The sequence below is a fragment of the Phyllostomus hastatus genome, unplaced genomic scaffold (assembly GCF_019186645.2).
Source record: "Phyllostomus hastatus isolate PE091 unplaced genomic scaffold, TTU_PhHast_1.1 phas_contig_150, whole genome shotgun sequence".
In the NCBI taxonomy this organism is placed as follows: domain Eukaryota; kingdom Metazoa; phylum Chordata; class Mammalia; order Chiroptera; family Phyllostomidae; genus Phyllostomus; species Phyllostomus hastatus.
This window is the reverse complement of record NW_025333611.1, coordinates 4,008,461-4,033,007: the sequence shown is the minus strand read 5'-3', so window position 1 is coordinate 4,033,007 and position 24,547 is coordinate 4,008,461. Positions and strand designations below refer to the sequence as shown.

General features: G+C 59.8%; 1 long non-coding RNA gene across 3 annotated transcripts; it reads right to left on the bottom strand.

Annotated features, from left to right (window-relative positions):
• Positions 1 to 20,280: 20,280 nt before the first annotated feature.
• On the bottom strand, positions 20,281 to 23,666 carry LOC123811381. 3 transcript variants are annotated; one of them, XR_006784383.1, is made up of 4 exons: positions 23,569 to 23,666; positions 22,576 to 22,785; positions 21,293 to 21,483; positions 20,281 to 21,208 (listed from the first exon to the last, which is right to left on the bottom strand). It is a non-coding gene; the product is annotated as an uncharacterized LOC123811381 (long non-coding RNA). The 3 variants fall into 3 exon arrangements; XR_006784384.1 differs by lacking the exon at positions 21,293 to 21,483; XR_006784382.1 differs by lacking the exons at positions 22,576 to 22,785; positions 23,569 to 23,666 and adding an exon at positions 22,439 to 22,554 and having other exon boundaries at positions 21,366 to 21,483.
• Positions 23,667 to 24,547: the final 881 nt, after the last annotated feature.

The window sequence follows — 24,547 nt, the reverse complement described above, 5'->3', positions numbered from 1 at the left end:
ATGTACTACTCTGCAACATTTACCTATAGATGGTAAAACCTGTGCCGATTTCAGGCAAGGTCAGACATTGAAAAAAATAAACGCGTCCCTCGAACACGAGAAGACGAGGGGGTAGCCGCTGGGAAGATCCCGCGGGGGTCCAGGCGGCGGCCTGTGCGCAGGCGCCTCCGCGGCCGGGACTCACGGGCGCATCGGGAAAATTCCAAGCGTCCAGGAAGTAGCGGCCGACGGGATTTGACCGGATTTCGGGCCGGACATCCACGGAGCAGGCTGACCTCCGCAGCTGAGAGGCAGCTCAGCGGTAACTGTCAGCACTTACTGAGCACTTACTGCTCCTAGGAGCTCAGGGAGCTGCACGGTTTACACGGATCAGCTCATTTCCTCTCCGCAGAACCCTCCCAGATAAAGCTGGTTTTACCTGCAGAGATGTGACTGGCTCCGAAAAGCCCAGTGGGGCAACGTGAGTGGGTGAGCCACGGTGACACGGGATTCAAACCCAGGGCTGCCTGCAGGCACTGAGCACGTGCTCTGGACCCACACGCACCCACAGCGCCGGCATCTGGGCCTCAGTCCCTGCCCCCACCTTCCCAGCTCCCAGCTGTGCCCAACAGCAGGGCACTCGGACTCCAGTCCTAGCCCCCCAAAGCCAGTGGGGATCACGAACCAGCCCAGTTGGTCAGTGAGAACTCACCCGAGGGCTGGGGAGGGGGTGGGCGTGATTTACAGTCATGATTTACGCTTTTCTGTGCTGACACCGGGTCGAACAAGTTCTCTGGGACAGGCTGGCGGCCGCTGTTCCGTAACGTTTGCTGCAGGGTGAGGCCCAGACCACGGGGCCCGGGGTGCGTCCCCACGTCCAGCCTGCGCACGGTGCAACGGAAGGACGTTCTCGGCAGAGTCGAGACTCTGGAGATGGGAGCCTCACGTCCAGTCCAGGCCCGGCAGTGACCGCATCCACCACGCTTCAGGGGACAGTGAAGGAAGAGGCCGTTGAAATCAGGAAACGCCGTGCGAAAGGAGGAGGTGATTAGACACGTGTATGCGACCTGGGTCAGAGGAACCTCTCTCCTCTCTCTCCCTCCTCTCTCTCTCTCTCCTCTCTCTCTGCCTTTCCTCTCTCTCGTGGCATCCCCCCTGCCTTCCCTGGGACACAGCAGTTTCTCCGCAAATAGTGGGAGGATCCCAAAGAACTGGCAACATCTCCCCGGCCCCCCTCCTTCACCCTGGCCCCCAATGTGACGCCGCCGCCCTGTGGGGTGAGGGCAGCTTGCAGCCCTGAGGCAGAGAGGGTCATGCAGCGCACGGACCATGGGAACTCTGGGGGGTGCTGAGCGCTGTCAGAGACCCCGATGGGCAGGCCAGGGGCGGGCCAGGTGACCGCCACCCCAGGCCTGTCAGAGAACCTTGGAGCTGGAACTAACAATCTGCAGCTGGTCTGGTCCAGCATTTCCCAGCCTTTCTCAGACTTCTCCGTCCTCGCTGGTCCTGCAGAGGGGGCCCGCCCTCCAGGAGAGCCACCTGCACTCACGGCTTGCTCCCTTCTGGACTTAGTCGAACGTATTCATGAGATCCGGCTGGGATTGGCTGGGTGCAGACTTTCCTGCCCTCTGCATCTGTTCCCAGTCATGTCTTTCTCATAAATACGCAGGGACCAGAGAGTTAAAATGTGCCCAAGTTCCACCCCTCTGGAAACCCTGGTCCGGGCACGTGCTGTCAGAGCCTGCAGGGGAAACCAGCATTGGAAATGAAAGCAGGCCACAGGAACGGCGGGCTCCAGGCTCCTCCCTGACAACCCGGGGCTCGTTGTCTCTAAACGTTTCTGACGTCCGGATCTGTGACATTCGCTACCTAGAGCTGTGGGGGACAGGGGCATCAGACAGTGGCAGATACATGTGCCCCTGGAAGACCCCCACCCCACCCCCAGGTACTCCGGGGGGTGGGGCGATGGGCGATTGAGATTTCTCCTTTGCACCTGCGGCTGCTTTCTCTCTGGGTATACATCCCTGATGTAATTTTGGTTGCCGTGTAAAAAGGAAGGTAAAACTATTTTATGTTTTTATGATACGTATGCCCCATACATCCAGAGAGATGCGCCTTGTCCTTAAATTAGGGGGGGCGGAATTCAGTTGTTAGCTACTTGATAATTACGCCGGTCCGCTGGCTGAGCCCATGCTCTGCGCCAGGCCCTGGGCTGTGGGCTGCGAGCGCGGGAGGCAGAGGTCACTGTCTGTGCCTCCCAGCAGCCCTGGGACGAGGGAGAGCCGGGATCTGAGCCTATGAACGACGCTCTCGCACTGATTTCTTGCCTCGGAGCAGCCGGCTGCTATTTTCAGAGATGGGACGACAGCCTCGCTGTGCCTGACCGCGGCCCTGCCACCTGCTGCATGCTGTGTCCCCCGAGCCCAGAGGTCGGTGGGACAGCCTTGGATCCCGTGACAGAAGCTGACGTACAGAGCAGCGACGGTGCGCCCATAAAACCCGCCCCCCCCCCGGCGGGGGCGGAGAACCCAGGCACTTCCTCTCTCGCTCTCTCTGAGCGCTGAGAACAGTGCCTACACCTGGACGAACGTGTTGACATCTGAAGGAACGTAAAGCCACATCTGAAGGGGACAGAAGCGGCTCAGCGGGACGGTGCCTGCCCCGCCGACAAGGGGACGGTGGCCTCCCCGGAGCAAGTGCCCACCTGCCGGCCTCCCCGCCCACAGCGGCTTCAGAGAGGCCGGACGGGTCGAGGTTCACAGCCGGCCCTGCCCATCAGCTGGGAGCCAGAACACGGTTGAAGTCTAGTGGGCTTAATCTACTTAATAATAAAAATAATAATGGCTCAATTAATAGCAATCCTGTCCACGTTTATGAGTGCTTTCATCTGGGAATCAAAGTGGTTTGGAAGCGAAGCCATCATTAGGCTGATTTTATAGATGAGGGGAAATCGGCACAAAGAGTTAAATGACTCGCCCAAGGTCAGGGCCTGAGTCAGCCCCGGAGTGTCGGGAAGAATGCCAGGCTCACCGGGGCGCTCTCTCCCTCCCTCTCTCTCTCTCTCTCTCGCTCTCTCTCTCTAACTCTGTGCCTGGCACTTGGGTAGTATCTGTCATCTGAGAATCTCAAATTAATCTCCCGACAATTATCACCATTCATCAGCGGCCAACAAAAAAGTCTCCACCTCGCTCGCCAGGCAGTGGAGGGCCTGGCCCTGTGCCACCTCTGCTGGGCGGGCAGGGACGAGTCGGCACCTCACCGCCCCCGGGGCTGGGCCTGTGGTCTGGGGTCCCACTGCTCAGAGGGGCCGGGACCTCACGCTGTCAAGAAACGGGGAAATAAGAACAGCTGGCCCAGTCTCTGAAGTCATGTCCTAGAGAGGCATTCTGAGAGCCACCTGGGTGATGCACATGGGGTGGGGGGGGGACCACAGACTTTGGAGTGGAGCCTTTACCCTTGCCCTTCTTAGCTGTGCATCCTCAGATAAGTCGCTTGACCTCTCTGAGCCTCGGTGTCTTCGTCTGCAAAATCGGTAGGGCTGCATCACAGGCACCTTTGATTCCTAGCCAGTCAGCCCCATGTGCTCTCTGTCCTTCTGGGATGAAAATGCTGTAGGAGGATGTTTTGCAGGGACGGTCCTTAACAGGCAGTCCGTGGCTGTGCACGAGACGCCACTCGGATCTGCCTGCCCGGGGCGGGAAGCAGGCTCGGGGCCCTGCCGGGGCTTGTCCAGGTTCACAGAGCCGGTAAGTGGCTCCCAGCGCTGTGCGCTCCAGCCTGTCTGATCCCCCGGCTCGTGCTCCTTAATCGGGCACTTGAAGGCTCCTTCCCTGGTGTGCGCTTGCCACGGATTGGACGGCCAAGAGCAGAGCGTATCCTGTTACATCCGCCGGGGCCCCAGTGGGGAGCAGCCGGTTCGCGCTTGCCTGAGGCCCTGAGGGTCCATGAGGGTCCCAGGTGCGGACAAGGTCAGGTGGGGTGCCTGGGCAGGCTCCTGCCCCTGGACCTCAAGGGACCGGGGAGGCAGCAGTGCCTGGAACCCGGAAGGAGAGCCGTAGGTGGGCAGGGCCCCCGCACTAAGAGGACATGCCCTCGGGGTGAGGCAGGGGTGCAGAGAACACACCCCACACCTCCCTCCTCTGCTCCTCTCGGCTGGGTTCCCAGGACCTAGTCAGACTGAAAGGCAAAGGGCAGGGGGCCGGTGCCCCAGCTCGGCCTCCTGGGGCAGAGCCCACGAGTGGAGAGTGGCCGTGGATGGGCCAGCAGAAGGACCCATCTTCCTTCAACTAGGAGCGACCCTGTGGTGAGCTGGCCTCCCCTCCCAGAGCTGGAGTGGTGGGGGTGAAGGTCCCTGCTGGCTGCCCTGAGCTTCGCTGGGACTCCTCGAGAGGTTTCTCATCACGTGGGCAGGAGGGGAGCGTCCCTCGGAGCTGGCTGGGGAGGGACGTCCTGCCCCACTTTACAGATGCAAAGGGCAAGGAGGCGAAGCCGTCGGCATAACCCTGACAAGGGACACCACCGGCCCGAGGAGCAGGCGCGTGAGCTGCTCCCTCTGGCCTCTGGCTGTTGTCTCCACTCACTCACTCACTCACTCACTCACTCGTTCAGCCACTATCCGCTCGTCCACAGAGCAGCTGCTGCGTCCCAGCTGGCCTCCTGGACAGAAAGCCGGGGCTGTGACGTCACTTCTCTCCCTGCCGCGGTTCCATCACGAATAGGGCCAGCCTTGGGCCTCTACGCCGTGCTCTCCGCTGCCCGGGGACTGCGTGCCCAGCCTGCCCCTTGCCAGCACCGCCTCTTTCGCCCCCCACCCCAACTCCCACGGGGCGGCGTCACGCATCACGGTTCTTGTCTCCATCCACATCAGGAAGCCCAGGCTTGGAGCGATTAGATGACTTGTCCTGAGTCCCCCGGCTGGGCAGGGATGGCGCAGGGCACAGAATCTGCATCTCGCCGACTGCAGAAGCCGGCGCTCGAACTGGCGGCCAGTAGGGCCGCTCCAGCCCTCACACTTGCTCTATGGTATTTTTCATGAAGCCACATGCAAAACCAGAGAGGTGTCAGATTTTAAAACCACGGTGTCATCACTTTTCTTTGAAAGGGCTGGGAGATCTGGCCACACAAGGCCTGCCTTGCATCCCGGCATCCCCCGCTGGCGTGCCCTGTGGGCTGGGTTTGGGGGTCCTCCCCGTCTGCCTCTTTATTCCACGGCAAAACGCAACACCAGGATGCGGGACTGGAGCTTTCGCCCTGGAGAAGTCACTTTGCCTTGCCCCTGGGCCGAGCCCACGGGAAACCCCAGACACGAAAGTGCCGGGGCGGGAAGCAGCCATGAACGCACCTTCCCAGGGCCCCTCCTGCGGGCCGCAGCCCCGCGATGTCAGGAAAGGGCCTGACCCAAGGGCGCCATCTCTGACTGTGGCCCATGGCCACCCCACCGAGGCAGAGCAAACACTCTCGACAGCATCACCTCCCAGCTTCCCGTCCTGGGCCAAGGGAATGAAACACAGTTGCCAAACACAAATTAATGTGTAATTATTTTCCCGGCCTGAATCACTTTCTTTCATGTGTCCGAGCCTGCTGAGCAAACAGGACCACGCCTGGGACCTTGCCGCGCTCCCCGGGGCTCGGAGCCACGGGCAAGGCTCTCGCTGACGCCCGGGTGGAAGCAGCTGATTTTTCCGTCCCCGCCTCCTCCCCCTTTCTTTTTAAGGACAAAAGACATACATTGGGAGAGGTCTCAAGGACGCTGCGACCAATATCACGCCGGCTTGGGACAGTGCCCACGCCCTTGGACAGGGGACTTGATGTGCCAATGGCTGTTCTCGACTCTCGTTCACTTGGGGACTAATTATTTGCTTAGTAAGTTTAACACGGCCTGTCTTTGTATCAGTGCTAGGAGGGGATTCGTGTTGGATTGTCTATCTGCTAAACTAGTCGGAGTCACATGACCTGCGGGGGTGGGTCCCCAGGCCCTCTGTCCAGGGAACCCTGGTGGCGCCTTCTGAGCCTTGGGCGGGTGTGGTTGGTTCTCCTCGAGCCTTTCTTTCTTCTTCTTCCTGCCTCAGCAGACACGGGCCAGCCCTCCCCCCCGCCCCACCGGCTACGCAAGGAGGGCCAACAGCTCTCCGCTTGCAGGAGAATCGCCTGCCTCTTGTCACCGGCGGTGGCTGTGTTCGCAGACATCTGCAGGGACCCAGAGGATAACCGTGCCTCTCAGGGGCCTCTGGTCCCTCAGCCGTGGCCACGACGGTGTCACTGAGGTCCCATCCGTGTTTCCTGAGGTGACCCTGGGGTCCCCAGGGGTGGGGGCAGGCGGCGAGGTTCACGACTTTGCTTTTTTCTGAGTCATGTGTGCATTTGGGATCTGCTTTGAATGTGAGCTAGAAAAGGCCCCTGAGTTGGGACATCTTTTGTCCCTTCTGTCCCCGCATTCTCCATGACGCACCCAGCCCAGGAGGGGTCGACTGGACGCAACTGCGCCTTGTTGGCGCGAGACCCTCAGAAAGCGTTCTCCTCAGGAGGGGGGCTAAGGGCAAGGGTCAATGCTTTAGTCACCCAGTTAGACGCACGTGCACCCACGTAGTCAAGGTCTTGAGTGCCCGCTTCGGACACTGGAGCTGTAACACGATGCATTGTGGATTTTCCCCCCATCGCTTCCCGAAGTCTAGAGAGACAATCAACGCCACAGTAAACGAGGCCCTGATTGGTACTGTCGCCCATCTCCACGGCGTGCGTGCTCCAACCAGGGCCACCTGCACGGTTCCCAGGGCGGCGCGGCCCAGCTCCACGGAGCAGCACACCGTGGAGCAGACGCCAGGGACACAGATAGTCACGGCAGCATAGATAACAGTAAATGTAATAAAATAATTAGGAAGTGATGAGTTTGAAGTATTTATGACCTTTGTTTTTAATATAATTTATTTAATTATGTGTTCATAACTTAATCTTTAATAATTGCAGCATTTAACTGCCAGCTTGCAAAATTCCTGACGATTTAATAATTGGCTCTCCCAAGCCGGCAAGGGCAGGCTCCGGCACATTCCTGCGCTGAACCCGACGGGAGAGGTCAAGGAGGGCTTCTCAGAGGCAGAGACTCCTGGGCCCAGGAGAAGCGCCCTGGTGCAGAGAAGGGGTGACAGGCCGCCGCCCACCCCATCCCCACCCCCTGCCCCTGGCACACAGGGCGCAGGGTCCCCCGGGAGAGCTGGGACAGCCACCGCAAAGCCACAGCAGCACAGGTCCAGACCGGGAGGGCACTGAGGGTCAGCACCTTGGGGTGCTCTCCCAGAGTCCCTTTGAAAGGGGAAGCCACCAGCTGGCTTCCCCACAGCCCACACAGGCTGCCGACAGGTGCCCCGCATGGGTCCCAGGTGTGGGTCCCAGGTGTGGGCGATGCCACCTCATGCATCACAGCGGCCCAGAGACCCTGCATGGCCGTGTCCTCCCGCACGGCAGGGACCTGGACCCATCCCAGGGGACCCGAACCAAAGCCGGTGGGCGGGGGTCCCTGTGCTTCTGTGTCGTGCGTGGAATGACCAGCTCGCCCGGCCCCGAGAGTGCTGCCGTGTATCTGGCCTGAGCAGGTGTCTGCTGTTGCTTTTTTTTTTTTTAAGATTTTATTTATTTATTTTTAGAGAGGGAAGGGAGGGAGAAAGAGAGAGAGAGAGAAACATCAATGTGCGGTTGCTGGAAGCCGTGGCCTGCAACCCAGGCATGTGCCCTGACTGGGACTCGAACCTGTGACGCTTTGGTTCCCAGCCCGCGCTCAACCCACTGAGCTACACCAGCCAGGGCTGCTGTTGCTTTTTTAATCAGACACCTACTGTATACAGGGGCTTTCACGAGGTCAGTCCCAGATGACCACCCACAACCGTGAGAGGTTTCCAGAGGTTGGCCTGGCCCACCGGGGAGCAAGTGCGGGTGACTGGCCCCTCGAAGCCCGGGCAAGAAGGGTCCGAGGGGCGGGTGTTAGTAGGGCCATTTTGGAGGCAAGAACAACGAGAGGCGGAGAAGCGGGGCGGATCACGAAAACCGTCATGGCTCTGGGGTGTCTGGGCCTGGGAAGGAGTGCCCATGCGCTGGCCTGTTCCACGCTGCGGAGGGGGCGACGGGGCGCTGTTAGCATCCCCCCATTTCCCGGACGAAGACCGACACTCAGCATATCTCATCCGCGTGCGCAGTGGCGGCACAGGCTTGCGTCCCTGGTACCTGTCCACACCCGGCTGCTCACAGCTGCTGGCGAGGGCCGGGGCCGGAGGAGGAGTTGGGTCTGCAAGCAGCAGGGCGTGTCTCGGGGGGTGGGGGAGGGGGGCGAGTTCTTGCCATCGCCCCCACCCCACCCCACCCCCACCACCGTCTTACACCCGAGTGGACGTTTTCTCTCTCCAAAGGCAGAACGACGCGGCCCGTGTGAGCTCTGGGCGGGTTCCGGCTCACCCACCGTTTCTGAGTCCACTGGAAGCGATTCCCGTTCGTGTCTGGGTTTCAGGGTGGGAAACGAGAGCGAAAAGGAACCGCCCACCCCTTGCCCTCCCTCGGGTTCCTTCCCTCCCCCGGGGAGACGCAGCCCCCCCGGGGAGCGAGGAGTCGTGCGTCCAGGGAGGGAGGGCTGCGGACACACCCCGGCTGGGGTCTGCTCCACCCTGGCTGACCGGCCAGTCGGGAGTGACCGGCGCCTGGGGGAACCACCGGCTCCGTCGTCTCTCCCTGCAGCCGCCGGCCCACACCTGGACCCGACTCTTCACAATGTGCATCTCCTCCCGGCAGCCCCCTGGTGGTGGGCTTCCTTATCTTTTCCAGATGAGGTAGGGGGACAGATGGCTACATCGAGAAAAGCTACAGAAACTGTTAACAAGGAAGAAGACCTTCCCCCCGCCCCCCCGCCCCACCAGATTTGTGGCTTAAAACCCGCCGAGACCAGCTCTCTCCAGCATGGCCACTCAGTCCACTGGAGGGTGTAACCCCAGCCTCCTTCTCTGCTGGTTGTAACCCACCAGCACGCTGACCACACCCCCACGCTGACCACACACCCACGCTGCCCAATGGGAAACAGGGGCCCCTGTGAGGACCCGCCGTGGCTGACGGAGCGCCGCCCAGAAATCTCCACGCCCTGCAGAGAAGATGCTGAAGATTCCCTCCCTCACTGAATGCCGCACCCCCTGATTCAGTGCAGCTCCATAAAGGAAGCCGGTTCCACTGGAGGGGGGCGGCTCTCTCTGTGGGGCCGTCCACTCTCCGTCTCAGGGCCCCACGAGTGAGCCCCGCTGGCTGGACATCCAGTTCTGTCCTGCAGGAAGCCGAGGGCCCACAGGCTGTCACAGGTCCTCAGGTGTCCGGGCCTGCATCCTCTCCCCAAGTTCACGCCAGCTGACGTGAGCTTGCCCAGCCTCCCCAAGGACACCAGACAGGGAGAGGATAGGCGTGGACAGTGGCCTGGAGACATGCCGGGGAGAGGGTGTCCCATTCTCTCCTGCCTGCCTCGGTGGAATCTGGTTTTCATGGTAAAAACATGGCCGAGAATGACTGGTGGATGGGTCATCTCTGGGGAGCGGGAGGGGTGCTGAACTCGGAGTCTTCTGGCATCTCAGCTCTGCTGTCTGTTGCTGTGTGACCGTGGGCAAGTGTCTCAACCTCTCGGAGCCCTCGCAGCCTCCTCTGTGAACGGGGGAACACAGACGGGAGCTGGTGAAGTCTTCCCCGAGCTCGCGGGTTTCTGCAGTGGGAACTATTATCACTCCCACTTTACAGATGAGGACGCCGAGGCACAGAGGGGTGAAGCAGCTCGCCCTCAGTTGGAGAAGTGGAAGCCACCGGAGTCGAGGTTCAAGCCCAGGCCCTCCGTCCCACTTCCCTTCGGCATGTGGTCACTTTCCCCGGTTGTCCGTCTGCTTCTGAGGGTCTTCGACGGAGGGGGCCCGACACACACACACCTGGCCCGGCTGGTGGGAGAACAGAGAGAATCACCCCGCGGTCGCACCCCTCCCCCATTACATGAGCAGCACTTTTCCACCTAGAACACTTTCAAACGAACAACGCACAAACCGTCGGTAATCCCGCCCACTCCCAGGTAACCACTCTGAACGCCCCGTGGGCTTCCTGCCTGACGTGTCTGCGTGTGTGTCAACACGCACGTCTCAATATCTAATGAAAAGTAGCATTATGGGATGCGTAAGCTTCTGTTCTGATTTTCGGTCCTGAGGTGGAAAGAGCTTTGTGAATGTCCGTGATCACAGATGCACATTGTAAACACCACGCAGCCCACGCAGGAAACGATGAAGAACAAAGCACGGCTGGGGGACGGCCCCCCCACCCCGGCAGCCCCCCGGCCCTGCAGCCATGGGCGAGGCTCGCCTTTCTCCACCTTCCTCTGGGCGGGATAATGTACACACACGCCATAGTTTTGTGTGTGCAAGTGGGACCGTATTCGCAGTGTTGTGAGTGGTTATTTTTTCTGTAATATTATATTGTGGGCATTTCCCCATGTCAATAAATACAGCCCTACGGTCTGGTTTTCAATGACCACACAGTATTTCATTTCATGCACGTGTCATAATTTGTTTAACCATTCCCCCATTTTTGGTCGTTTAGATTGTTTCTAACATTTTCTTTTCACAAACAGTGCGGCGGTGGAGAGCCATATGGCTGGGCTGTGAGCATTCCTGGTTATTGCCTTCAACTAAATGCTAAGGGTGGGCAGTGCTGCCTTTCCAGGCACGTACGCTTTCCACAGTCACGGGCGTGAGCAAGGACTCTGTGCCCGGAGCCTTCCTCGGGGGGCGGGGAGGGGCTTCCAGGGAGAGCCGCCGTACTGCGGGGCTGGGGGGGTCCGAGAACCAGCTGCCCCCACACAAAGTGAAGACGCCCAAAGTGGGGTGCATTTGAATCGTTGGTGTTCCTCTCACCCCAGGAAGAGGGAATGCTGCTCCTTCACAGTTGGACCCTCGGTCTCTTCCTTCCTCCCGTGTTCCCATCAGGCACGTTCGCACCCCAGGCCAGAGGCCGGCCGGGCCGGATCCCGCTCTTGCACCCAAATGCGTCACCCCGCCATCACCGCGTCTGTCTGCGAGTTTGATTCCCAGGGCTGTTCCCCTCGGTCACTGCGGGCGCGTCTTGGCCAGTGTCCACGGCAAAGCACTGCGAAGCAAGCATGTCCTCCGTCCCTGCAGAACGTTCTGGGGGATTCTCACAAGGACTAACGCCCACCCCCACTGCCATCAGTCACCTCCGCACTTCCCCGGTCCCTCTCTGTAAATTCCTGCTCCCGCGGGGCGGGGGGGGGGTCCTCTACCTCTGCCGTACACCACGCACGGCGCCCTGCTTGCTGTCTCCACGCCCCCCTCCCCCCTCAGGCCCCCCTGGGGAACATACTTCTCAGCCGCCGGGTCTCCTGCAGGGAAACCGGAACCGCACCCGGAGCTCCCGCGGAGGGGCTGCTTTCCACCTGCGGGATGCAAGGCTGCCTGGGAGGCAGGAACTGCGGGCTCCGTCAGAGCCCCTTCCCCGGGGTCACAGGAGGCCATGTAGGAGTTTATCTCCTTTTATTACCCCCCCAAATCTTAGATTGGAAGGGGAAAAACTGTATAAAGCCTTTTATAAAACTCCATGTAAGACGGCGACACAGGCAGACAGGGCTCACCCGTTTGCACAACCACACCAAAATGACAACTAAAGTACAGAACAGCCGTCACTCAGGAACGTCAGAAACCGAGTTGAATGGAAGTCTGACAACTACGGAATTGAAGAAGCCACATCCATCCAGACTAGCAGGCGGGGCACAGGCCCAGAATGGGCTGGTCCCACACCCAGGTGTGGTGGATAAAAATTTGGGAGGGATATCTCAGGAGCAAGGAGTCCCAAACCCACACCAGGCCCTCCAGCCCAGGGTTCCAGTGCCAGGAAGAGAAGTGCCCACGACTTCTGGCTGTGAACACCAGCGGGGACTGAGTCGGTGGAGGTTAGGCCACTGGAGCCCTAAGCAGTTCTCCTGGGGAACCCACACATGGACTCACCTACTCAGACTGGCTCCCTCTGAGCTCCAGCACCAGGGGGAAGCTTGAAGGGCACCCGTGGTGCTCAGGGAGAGACCGAAGTGTCTGGCTTCAGGGTGAGCAGAGGCCATTGTCCCTCTGCTGAGCCTTCTCTCCTGCACAGAGCTGATAGGCTGGTGCCATATCTGAGACTCCATCAGCCTGGCTACCACTGTGCAACCCAGCTTGGAGATCCACAGAGGCTCCACCCCACCCAGTATACGGGGCCCACCCAAGCTGCTTTTCCATAAGAGTGGCTGGTCTTGGCTCCTAAATCCTATCAAACAAACAATGGCTGGCTTCAGTGAGCCCCAGCAGCAGCCAGATTAGAGTCACAGCTTGGCTTCACCGGGGAGTCTGCCTGCCCAGCACAAGTAGCAGCCGTCTCAGATTGTTTTACAGCTCAGGCAGGGTGCCCCACGCAGAACACAGGTGGGGGCTGATACTGGCCTGCAACACTCAGGACACCCCAGGGCCAGTGGACAGCTACAGACCATCTCGGAGCACCACCACCCTGCCCCTGCTCAACTGATACTCCCTGAAGGGTGGAGGTTGGTGGTCAGTAGTCACAGCCAGTCCTGGCAGCTGACTGGCCTGGGTAAATCCCTCCCATTGACCTGCCAATGCCAACTAAGGCTTGACTACAGGAGCAGGGTGTACTCAGTCCACAGGAAGGGCACGCCTCAAGTATCCAGCTTGAGAGATAGGGGAGGCTGTGCCACTGGACCCTACAGGACACCCGCTACATTAGGCCACACTACCAAGACACAGAGTCGAAGCAGCTCTACCTAAAACACAGAAACAAACACAGGGAGGCTACCAAAACAAAGAGACAAAGAAATATGGCCCAAATGAAAGAACCGATCAAAAATCCAGAAAAAGAGCTAAACAAAATGGAGATAAGCAATCTATCAGATGCAGAGTTCAGAACACTGGTGATCAGGATGCTTAAGGAGTTCAGTCAGGACCTCGACAGCATAAAAAAGACCCAGTCAGAAATGAAGGATACACTAATTGAACTAAAGAACAATTTACAGGGAAACTACAGTAGAAGGGATGAAGCTAAGAATCAAATCAATGATTTGGAACATAAGGAAGCAAAAAACAACCACACAGAACAATAAGAAAAAAAAATAACCCAAAAAACTGAGGATAGGATAAGCAGCCTCTGGGGCACCTTCAAGACGTCCAACATTCGTCTTATAGGGGTGCCAGAAGGAGAAGAGAAAGAGCAAGAAATTGGAAATCTATCCAAAAAAACAGTGAAAGAAAATTCCCCTAATTTGAAGGAAATAGACATGCAAGTCCAGGAAGTACAGAGAGTCCCAATTATGATGGAGGCAAAGAGGCCCACTCCAAGACACATCGTTATGAAAAGGCCACAGGTTAAAGATCAAGAGAGACTCTTAAGAGCAAGAGAAAAGAAGTTAGTTACCAGAAGGTTGCCAGATGGGAGGGGCGGGGAAAGAATGGGTGAAGAGGTGAGGGGATTAAGACGTACAAATCGGTAGTTACGGAGTAGCCATGGGGATGTAAAGACCAGTATAGGAAATGGAGCGGCCAAAGAACTTACACGCACGACCCATGGACATGAACAATGGTGGGGGTGGCCTGAGGGAGTGGGGGGCACTGGGTGGAGGGGGGCCAAGGGGGTAAAATCAGGACAACTGTAATAGCACAATCAATAAAAATATAATGTAAAAAACTCTATGTAAGATGAGATCTATCCTGGGCCTAGAAAATAATCCCTTACAAAGACTCCATGAGGCAGGGAGGATAATTCCCATTTCGAAGATCTGGAAACTGAGGCTCAGAAAGAGAAAGTGACTTGGAACCTTGGGGCCAACTTGTAGCACCGGATAGGCCAGGGCGCACGTGTTAGTATGAGCTTATAATCCCTCTCTCCTTGTTGCTCTGTCTCTTGTCTCTCCCCACTGGAATTATTATCTCCTCCGGGGACAGGACCCTGTGTTTAGGTTTCGTGCCCCTCCCAGAACCTAGGGCAGCATCAAACTCAAGGTTGTAAAGAGTAACTTGGAGGCCGTCACCCCCTTGCTCAGAATTAACGTTTCCCACTTTTTACTAAAGAAAAAAACCCAGCCCAAACCCTTTGGCTTGATACCAAGGGATCTCTGCAAATGGCTCCAGTCTCTCATTCAAACATTTTTTTTTGGGGGGGGGTTGGTTGGAGGGTGGATTCCCTTAAACAAAACCTTCATTCGAGTCAGATTGACGTGGTAAGGGTTCCCCAAGTCTGCCTCGTGCCTTCCCACCCCAGCGCTTTGCACAAGCTCTTCCCTCCTCTTGTAACTGCCTGCGCCCTCGCCTCTGCACCCACGGGCCTCTTCACCCACTTGGGAAACGAAAGCATAACGAGATTTTAAACTCAGAGGGTGCACATGGCCGTCCCATTGATCGGTGAGGAATGTGAAAATATGATCCTCCCTCCTGCCTCCTGTCCGTGCAGTCTGGTCGCCGCCGTGCCCATGTGTGTTATACGTTTCTGCTACTGTTTTTCATTGCAAAGAAATAATAACTGGTCAGTAACTGCTACCCTTACGCATTACAAAAGAGACCGTTTGGAGAGTGTGCTCGGGGAGGGTGTGCGTCCCGCGTCCCCCTCCCTGCCGTCCCAGCTGCGCTTCTGCTCGGACAGCGTCACTTGCTCCAGGCAGACGTCCCCCTCTTCCCAACACAGGACAGCCCTGAGCTCCTCTCGGGCCCGGGCACCCCCCGGCGTCCTCTGTCTTGGCGTTCACCGCACTGTGTTGCAACCCAGCTTTGCCCTTCCACCTTCTCGACTACACTGGGAGCCCTCCAAGGGCAGGCACTGTGCACGCGCACCTCCGCGGCCCCCGGAACCAGCCCGGGCCTGGCCCCAGTGGGTGTTGGGAAATATTCCCCGAGGTCGCAATTAGCCGGACTGACCCCCGGGCACCAGACTCCCCGCGGCTGAAGCTGTCACCTCCCCTTTCCTGCGTGGGCAGCGGCTCCTTGGGGAGAGCGGCTTTGCGGTTTCCCCTCGGGCCCGAGGCCACGGCTCGGGGCTCTGCGAGGGAAGCGCCGGCCCGGCCAGAACGGATGACAGACGTGCAACCAGAGCGCGTCATGGGCGCACAGGCTCCGCAGCGCAACCTGACCGCCGCCGCCGCCGCCGCCGCCGCCGCCGCCGCCGCCGCCGCGTGTTCCGCATCACATCTCGAGGAGAGGTGTGTTGATCGGCCAGAGGCCCTGTCTGCTCGCGCTGTGCCTCTCTCCGGGGTGGGCCTGACGTGGGACAGCCCGAAAGCAGCTCTTTCCACCCAAATAGACTGTCGAAGTACTGATGACTTCAGATGCCAAGAGGCTTTGATCAGGGTTTCTGCACCAGGCCCGGGACAGCCACCGACACTTCGACCAGCCTGCTTCTCATTACTAAGGGGAGCTCCACTCGGGCCGGCCTGGGGTTTTTTCTTTTCTTTCTTTTTTTTTTTTAAAAATCATTTAGCTGGTAATGGCTCGCGCAAGAAGCGACGGTTCACTGAGCTCTGCGTCTCGTCCCGCTCTCTGAGCGGGGAGGCAAGCCCGCACCACGGGAGCGGGTTTGATGCATTCCGTGTTCTCCGGGTGCTACTGCAGCGGGCCGTGCTGTCCCCACCTGTTTCAAATCTATTAGGGAGCTTGTCCAGGGCTGTGATTGCCCAAGTTTGATTGGGTGCCAGGGCTGGAGTTGACGAGGCAGGGGCCGCACAAGAGCGACTCGGCTCCTAACAGCCCGTCTCTAACAAGCTGGAATTTGTTAGGAGATATTTTCGGATGACAAATGCTGGAAATTGTAATGGCCTTTAATAAAGTGTAGTCGGCAATCCGTCAGCACCGGGCTCGCCGCGCTCTGCAAGGTGAACCGCTGCGATTCTCTGGAAAGGGGCTCCTCTCCCTCCGCTGAAAATAAATCCTGACGATGAGATCCTGGGAGCCTGTGGAATGAGCTAATGAGCAGGCTCCAGGCGCCCCCCCCCACCCCACCCCACCCCGCCAACCCCCAACGAAAGGGAATTCGGGAACTCCTGGAAGTCACGTTGATTTTTTTCAGACGGCATGCCGAGAGTGCAGAGAGTGAGCTCTGGCCAACAGTGGACCCTGGGACTTAGGACTAATCGCTGTATCTGGGCCTCAGTTCCACTGGCTGTAAGACAAAGGGGAAGAGAGTATATGGAGAGGGGCCTGGGTCTCGGCTGATCCTGTGACTCCAAGCCCCTGTTGCCGTTGGAATCTGCGGTGATTGGCCGGGAAGGGGCCCGGCCACGGGGCTGGGCCGCCCGGGCTCGGTGCCCGCTGCTCTGCTCAGCCCCCGAGAAGCCTCGAGTTGCCTGCAGGTGTGGGCCTGCGCTTCTCTGAAAGCACCACTGCCCCGCCCCACTGGGTGCTCACACAGAACTTCCCAGGAGCCTCCGACAGGAGAGGGGAGCAGTTGCACAGGGTTATTCGCTGCAGTTTGGGAGGAGAGGCCGTGGGCGCCGCCTCTGCCTCCAGCCAGTTGAGCCCACGCCCCGGCAGCACTCGCAGCTGCGGCCGGAGCAGCCAGGTCCCGGCGACCTGGTCCGCAGCGGCTGTGGCGCGTGTCGCTGAACAAAACACTCGCACACTCAGTTTGGGGAGAAAAAGGGCACAGGAAATAGAGTCAGACGCTAAGGAAACTGCAGATGGTCCCCGACTTCATGATGGTTTGGCTTAACTGGGTTTTTTTTTTTTTTTTTTTGGCTTTGCAATGGTGAGAAAGCGACACCACCAATGACAGGAGACAGTCAACACTCTATTGAGCAACAGGCTTTGTGTCGGGTGACTCCGCCCAGCTGCGGGCCAGGGCACATGGTCTGGGCACGCGTCAGACGAACCAGACCAAGCTCTGCTGTTCCGTAGGTTGGGGTGTCAAAGGCAACTTCAACCTCCAACATTTCCAACTCGTGGCGGGTTTAGTGGGACGCACCCCTGCACGCCCCTGCCGATTGCTAAGGGGTGTAGGTGCGCAGCTGTCGTGGGCGGCGGTGCAGCGGAGGGGGTGGGAGCACGCGTGAGGCCGGCGTGAGCCCACCTCAGCGTAAATCACATGGGTGTGCTTTCCTTCGCAAAAGCACGGTTAAATCAAAAACATCCCAAAAGTGAATCCAAACAAAATCAAATCATCCTAACAGTATGTAAAATTACAGGGGGAAAAAATAAGTAAAAAACTGGAGAAATTACGGTTTCTGAGATGAGGGTCTCACGGTACAAAGACCCAGAAGGTAAAAAACCTGGGAAAACCCACTGATGTTGAAAGGGGGAATAACTGGGTGTAACACTGCAGGACTCGGGGGCCGGCTGCATCCCGGGACACTGAGAATCCAGGCGGGGGTTTCTGGCGTGTGGGGGAGGCGACAGGGTGGGGGGGCGGAGTCTCCCAGGAGGGATTCTGATTGGCTGGGCGTGGAGCCGCTGGGTCCCACTCTGGGGACAGATGCGCTAAGCCCGAAGGGAGCGCGGGGCTGGCAGATAAAGCTGCCACTCTGCACCTCCTCACATCTGGCGACGCTGGGGGACACGGAACACAGATGTCGTTCCCAGGAACTGCCATTCTTCCCGGTTGGAGTGAGTTACTGGGTGGAAAAGTCCAGAGCTGGAGCCGTGCGCGGTGTCCCAGTACCAAGCATCCCTGAAACATAGCATCCACTGGGGCAATCCTGGTTCCAGCAGACTCCGGCTCCCCTCCCGCAGACCCTCCTCCTCCGCACGGGCATTTCCAGCACTGGGTGGGGGCGGAGGGGGGAAGCGTCAGGCAAAGGTCACCCGGCCTGGGCCGGGCGATTTGCGCCCCAGTCTTGACTCGGCGGCCAGCTCTCCGGGCCTCAGTTTCCCTTTCTGTAACATGAGGGTTGGGATGGCCTTTGCCTTTTCTACCTGCGAGTGCCCAGGTCCCCGGGACCTAAGGCTCTCTGAGGTATTTCTGGGAGGCTCGGGTGCACAGTTCAAGGGCAGTGTGCATGTCCGAGGGCCATGGCGTCCTCAGGCGCTGTCACTGTGCGCTGGACGGGAAGGAGAGCGGTCACTTTGGTGGTTTTGGTCCTCCCACCAGGCATACCAGTCTGCGCTTTAAAAGGGAGGGGGGTTAATTCCTCCATTGTAAACTCGTGGATTTTTAAAAACTAAAACCTCTTAGGAGGCACGGGCAGAGAGATAGGTGTGCGTAGAGGGGTGGGAGAGAGGCAAGCCTGTGACCCCCAGAGGTGAAGAGGTTTTCCCAGGGCAGCTCCTCTGGCGAGAGGCGCTGGTCAGTCTGCCCTCAGGCTCGGGGACAGCATGGCCTCCCTGACCCCCAGACCGGAGTTAAGTCCCCCCCCACGGGCTCCCCTATGGGTCACCTTCACGACCCTCTGACACCCCCTCCCTCTCCGCCCAGCCTCCTCCTGTCCACTGCAGGGTCCGCACACTCTGACCCCCGTCACCCTTCAGAGGTAGCTCATCGGTGGCCAGCCCTGGGGGTGGCGCGCAGGGCACGGTGGGGCTTGCCCAGAAGGCATCGCCAGATGCCCGACCTTGAGGGTTTTCCTCGTTAGCAAGATGCAGAGCACAGAAGACGGAGGGTCCAGAAAACACAGGGGGCTCAGGGCCTGGTCGCGGGTGGGTGGGCACAGCCCCCTCGGGGAGGTACCAGAGGCGCGGCCTGAAACACCTGAACACAAGTGGCATCTTGTCTGGGGTCCCCCGTTTTCCCTCCAGTCATTTAGTCCCCCTGGCACCGTGCACCTCTCTCAAAGCATGGACTCCGGGGTAATCCTTCAGTTCTCTGTGCCCCCCCGCCCCGGACTGCAGCCCCAGCCCCGGGGACCAGAAACACTGCCTGAATGAGTGAATGGGTGAACGAATGAATGAATGCTCACGTGAGTGGAAAAATAAACCTGTTTCTCCCTCCCTCTCTGGCCTGGGTGCTGAGCGACAGGATGGGAGGCCTCTGGGGCGGCCCAGCCTCCCAGACAAACCCGCCCCACTCTGCAGGGCGGCAAGAACCAACTCGGGGAGGTCTCATCCCCACCCCGGGCGGCACTGGCATTAAGAGTCCTGTGGCTTTCAGCTCTGGCTGGCATAGCTCAGTGGATTGAGCGCGGGCTGCAAACCAAAGTGTCCCAGGTTCGATTCCCAGTCAGGGCACATGCCTGGGTTGCAGGCCATGACCTCCAGCAACCGCACATTGATGTTTTTTTCTCTCTCTCTCTCTTTCTCCCTCCCTTCCCTCTCTAAAAATAAATAAATAAAATCTTTAAAAAATGTTTAAAAAAATAACAATGTTTTCCCCATCTCACCCCAGAAGGGTGGACGGAGATGTGTTACTGCCGACCACCGGGGCTGGAGAAGCCGACTGTGTGTGGGGGGAGGGGTTGGGGGGCAGCTGTGAGTTGCGAGCGTCGCTGACCATTCCCTGCTGTGGTGTCTTCCATCCAGCAGGGACGGGACAGATCCCGCAGGAACCGCTCGGGAGGTGCCTCTACCCCTCCAAGTCCAAGTGCTGACGCTCGAGAGAAGATTGCAAATCAAACACATTTGGCTTTTGCAATTGATGTGGGGTTGCCTGAGAGCTGGGAAGGAACATCACACGAGAACACAGATGACAAATTACCGTGCACCTGCCCCGCGGGAGCCTCGGGCGCGGCTCACGGGGCCAGGTGTGAAGTCGCTGGCTGCCGGGGCGGGGAGGCGGCGGAGGCATCGCCCGGGCTCAGGATTGATCACCGGGCCGGCTTGGCAGCGGAACCGTCTCTTCAGAAAGATGTCGACGTCTGATACGGCAGGCAGCTAAAAATGGAAATTCTGCAGCCGACGCCAGCCAGACGCGGGGGGGGCCCCTGGGGTGCTCCCAGGGCCCCGCGACCCTGTCTGTCCTCGGAGCTCCTCTTCCTCTCTGCCCCCTGCCCCCACCTCACGCCAGCTCCGCAGCGCCCGGGCTTGTGACACAGAAACCCTCACGGGACACGCTGCGTGTCAGGCTCTGAGGCGGCCCTGGACTCGCAGCCCCTGGTAAAGGTGGACGGTCTGTCCTGGGGTGGAGGCCGTTTCCCGCCTTCCCTGCAAGACCCGGGAGGGAAGAGCCGTGGACGGGGCTCGGAGAACCCCAGAAGGTCCTGGGGCGATGCTGCTTCCCTTGGGAAGAAAGCCACAGGACTCTCTTTTTTTTTAGATTACTTATTTACTTATTTTTAGAGAGGGAAGGGAGGGAGAAAGAGAGAGAGAGAGAAACATCAATGTGCTGTTGCTGGGGGTCATGGCCTGCAACCCAGGCATGTGCTCTGACTGGGAATCGAACCTGCGACACTTTGGTTCGCAGCCCGAGCTCAATCCACTGAGCTACGCCAGCCAGAAATTGTTATTTTTTTAAACATCAGAATTCTTCTAAGGGCCGGAACCGCCTTTGCTGGCAAGAAGCAGCCTCGGGAGCCTTGGAAGCAGGGACTTTGAGATCCAGGTCGTTAGCTGGCTTCGCGTCTTGGGGGCTTGCACGCGTGTTGGGGTGACAGGGGTGGGAGCTCTTCTGCACGAGGCCAAGGAAGGATGTACTGCTCCCAAGATGGAGGGCGGGCGGATGGGAGAAGACACAGTGGAGAGGAACCCTCAATACTGTGGGGGACCCCCGGAGCTTACTGGGGTGGCCCATCACAAAACCATCCCCAGGGATCCGGCGGCTGAAGAGTATCCTAAGAGCGGTGAGATCTACCGTGACGTGACGTTCCAAGTTCTTCCCACTCTTCTCACAGAAGCCCTTCCTCTGAGTCCACGTTCCAGGGCTGGGGAACCGTGGGCGCTGCATCGTCATTGTCACTGGAGTCGCTGGTGCCTCACAGGGCAGCGTGTGTGAGCCCCGGGAGGGCTCGGCCAGACCGAAGACAAGTTCGTGGACCCGCTCGGTCTTTCTTCCCAGACACTGTGGGGTGGGGCGGGGGGGGGGGGCTTCTCGGAAACACCAGGTCCCCCACTTCATCGGCTCTCTGGGCTTCCCGAGTCAGGGTTCTAGACGGCAGAGGCATGGACAGTGACCGGACCACGGTTCCCCCTGGAGCCCGAGGGACCCTTCGCCGCAGCTCTGAGCAGCTGGACTTGACCTTTCCGTTCGTACGTGTCCAGACCGAACACGCATGAGGCACGCTGCCGATGCGACGTCAGCGGCCGGAGGGACGCAGGAGCGCGTTTCCTGAATGCTAAACGTGAACACATTGAAAATGTTTAAAAATTTGGCTTTTTTAAGGAAGGAAATTCTGGCATGGGCTACAACGTGGACGGACCTTGAGGACCAGGACCCTGCCCGCGGGCCTCCCCGGAGCCCCCTCCGGGTGAGACGGGTCCTCCCCACCGCACCCCCAGGTCACGTCGGGGATCCGCTGAGGTCTGAGGGACACCAGAGCGTTGACTCCTCCGGCGCCTTCAGGAAGGAGGGGAAGGGGACCCAGAAGAAAAACGCCAATACGGCCTGCATCTTTACGAGACAAAAAAATGTACGCGGGGTAGGGGTGGGGGTGGGTGGAGACGGAGAAGGAGAAGAAAGAGAGAGGGAGCGATAATTACTCTCTGCCCCCGGGTCCTGACAGCGCTGAATCTCAGACACTCGGTAGGCGCCGGGAGTTGCGTAAGGGGCTGACCGGCTGGCGACCTGCCTGGCTCACATGACAGCCGTATCTGATGGTGTTGGCAAGGCGAGGTGGGCGGAAAGGGGCCTGGGATTCAGGAGACGGAGAACCGGGGGACGGAGGGGGACCTCAACAATGAGGACGACACGGGGGTGCAGGAGTGTCGATCTCAACCAAAAACATTCCTCTATTCCATGGGTTGAAGACACCTCCCAGCCCCACCTCCTGCCCAGGGTGGGGGGGGGTGCACGTGAAGACGGTGAAGACTGCACCCCAGGGAGGGTGAGCCCACAGCACTCCTTACTCAAGACTCTCTTTCCCGGGCCCCCTCTGCTGGGGTGGCCTCCTGCCTCGTCCCCCCCGCCACCCCAGCTCAGTCTCTTCTCTGGGGATTTTGAAGGTTCCTGCTTCTTGGGAAGGGGTGGGGGGCGATGGAGACACCGTGGAAAGGGCTGTGACACGGTGCCCCTCCCTCCTGGGAGCGCTGGGCGAGGGCCCTGCCTCTCCTCTTGTGCAATCCCCACCCGGAGCCCCGCGCCCCGGGAGCAGAGGCCCCGCCCTGCCCCGCCCGTGAGCGGCAGAGCTCGGAAGTGAACCCAGGGGCTCCTGGCTTTTCCCAGAGGGCTGGTGGCTGAGTGCCCACAGGTGCCCACAGCACCCTCCGCCCCTCCCTGCACTCCTTGCCACGTCTCACTTCTTCCCAGTCTGGGGTCCTGCTGCCCCCCCACCCCCCGCCCCCCCACCTACTGCGTTCCACGCAGCCCTGCAGGGCCAGGGCCCACGTCCTCCCCCCCGCGCCCCGACCTCAGGGTCGCCAGCACGTTGCACCTCCTCCGCCCCGGATGTGCCTGTCGTAAGAAGTATCGCGCTTTTTCACTGCGAGGAGGAACACGCTCCGCTGTGGCGTCTCCTCCGACACCAGGGACGTGACCGTGTCTTACTTAGGGTGACGCGGTTTCCGTAAGACGTCACTATTCCACCCACGGAGGAGGGCCCGGTGTGGGAGCGGATGCTGAGGCCGCGCTTCTGTGTCTGACCGTCTGTCCGCACGGACGGCGAGCCCAGGGCTGCTCCGCTGGCTGCATCTCACCCGCCAACGTGGTGGGAGCGGCAGAGCCTCGGCCTGGCCGCTGCAGACCAAGGGCTGGGGGCTGCGGGAGGCAGAGGGGGAGGAAGGTCCTGTGGCTGCACACTCCCCGCCCCCTCCCAACCCCGCCCCCGAACTCGCCCTGGCTCAGCCCAGGACCCGGCCCTCGGGACAAAGGTGCAGCTTCGTTTAGATTTGATGGTTCGTTGGTTTGCAGCTGTGCCGGGCGCTGCTTCCTACGTTACAGAGACATGATTTCCTGGCATGCTCTGGCACCGTGCCATTTCACGAAGGGGACTTCGCCACACGTTCAAGTGAGCCAATCGGGCATGCCTAAGGGGTGGGCTCACTGTGCCGACTGGCTAGAACCGGAGCGCGTCCCCTCGGACCCTCTCCCGGCGGCCACGGCGAGCCGGGCTGGTATCTCCAGGTCCCTGCTTCTCCCGGCAGTGAAATGAACAGGCTGACACACTGCTGTGGGCCCCCTGCAGCGGGGGGGGGGCAAGCACCTGTCAATCGCAGCAACAAATGAATGAATGAATGAATGAGTGAGTGAGTGAATGAATGAGTGAATGAGTGAATGAATGAACGAATGAAATATGTAGCCCTGCCAGTGTTGCAGGGACCAGCCGCAGGCTGAACCGCAAACGCACTAATGGCCGTGCCTGGACTGCAGAGCAAGGCGGAGCACCGTGGGGAGAGGCCTGGCCCCTGGAGCCGCATCAGCCCCCTGGAGTCAGGAGGCTGGGTCCGGCTCCTGCGGTGAGAACGCGGGCACGTCCCCTCCCGGAGCCCGGAGAGACCGGACTGTGCCGTGGCGTGCGGAGATGGTGGCCGCAGGACCTACCGCCGTGAGTCCCGGGTCTCAGCTAAGCCCAGAGCGCTGCCCAGCTCAGGGTGGGCCTCGGGACACACGGACGGACGGCGGTTCCGTCTTCCTCTCCCTGTTGTGTAAGCAACGTCATGTGTCAGAGCGGTTCTACGTTCTCAGCCAAGTCGAGCAGAACGCACGGGAGTTTCCCGTCACGTACTCCCTGCCCCGCCACATGCACAGTCCACCCCGCCCCCCCCGCCCCCCCCCGCAACTAGTGACACCCCCGACCAGGGCGGGACGTGCGTCACCATCGATGAGCCTACATGGACACATCATTGCCACCCGGTGTCCCCCGCTGACCTCAGGGTGCTCGCTCTCGGTGCACGCGGCCCGTCCCTTGGGTCCAGCCAGGCTGTGTGTCCGGCACTGTGGCGGCATGCGCACGGGGCAGCTCCACTGCCTTAGAAATGCTCCACACTCCGTCGGTTCGTCCCGCCCTCCCCCTCTCGCCCCCGGTCACCGCTGCGCTTCCACAACTGCCTGCACAGTTTGCCCTTTCCGGAAGGTCCCCAAATGGGACCCACGCGGGACGTGGCCCCTTCGGAGGGGCCTCTGACGCTCGGCGATGTGGGCGCACGTTCCCCCCAGGTCTGCACGCGGTCTGACCGCGCCTTGCTTTGTCGTTGCTGAACGACACTCCCTCCCGTGTCTGGGCAGGTGGCGAGCATGTCCAGTCACCCACCGGACGGCGTTTTGGCGGCTCCCAGGTGCCCACAGCTGGGGCCCGAGCTGCCCGAATCAGCCGCGTGCAGATCCCTGCGTGACCATACGTTTTCCACGCATCTGGGCAAATACCAGGGAAGGCCGCTGCAGGACCACGTGGCAAGGACACGTTCCGCTTTGGCAGAAAGCGCCCAACCGTCTCCCGGGGCGGCTGCGCCAGTTTGTGTTGCCGTCACCCACCGAAGGGACTCCGGTCGCGGCGGCACATCCCGCCAGCGGTGACTGTCCT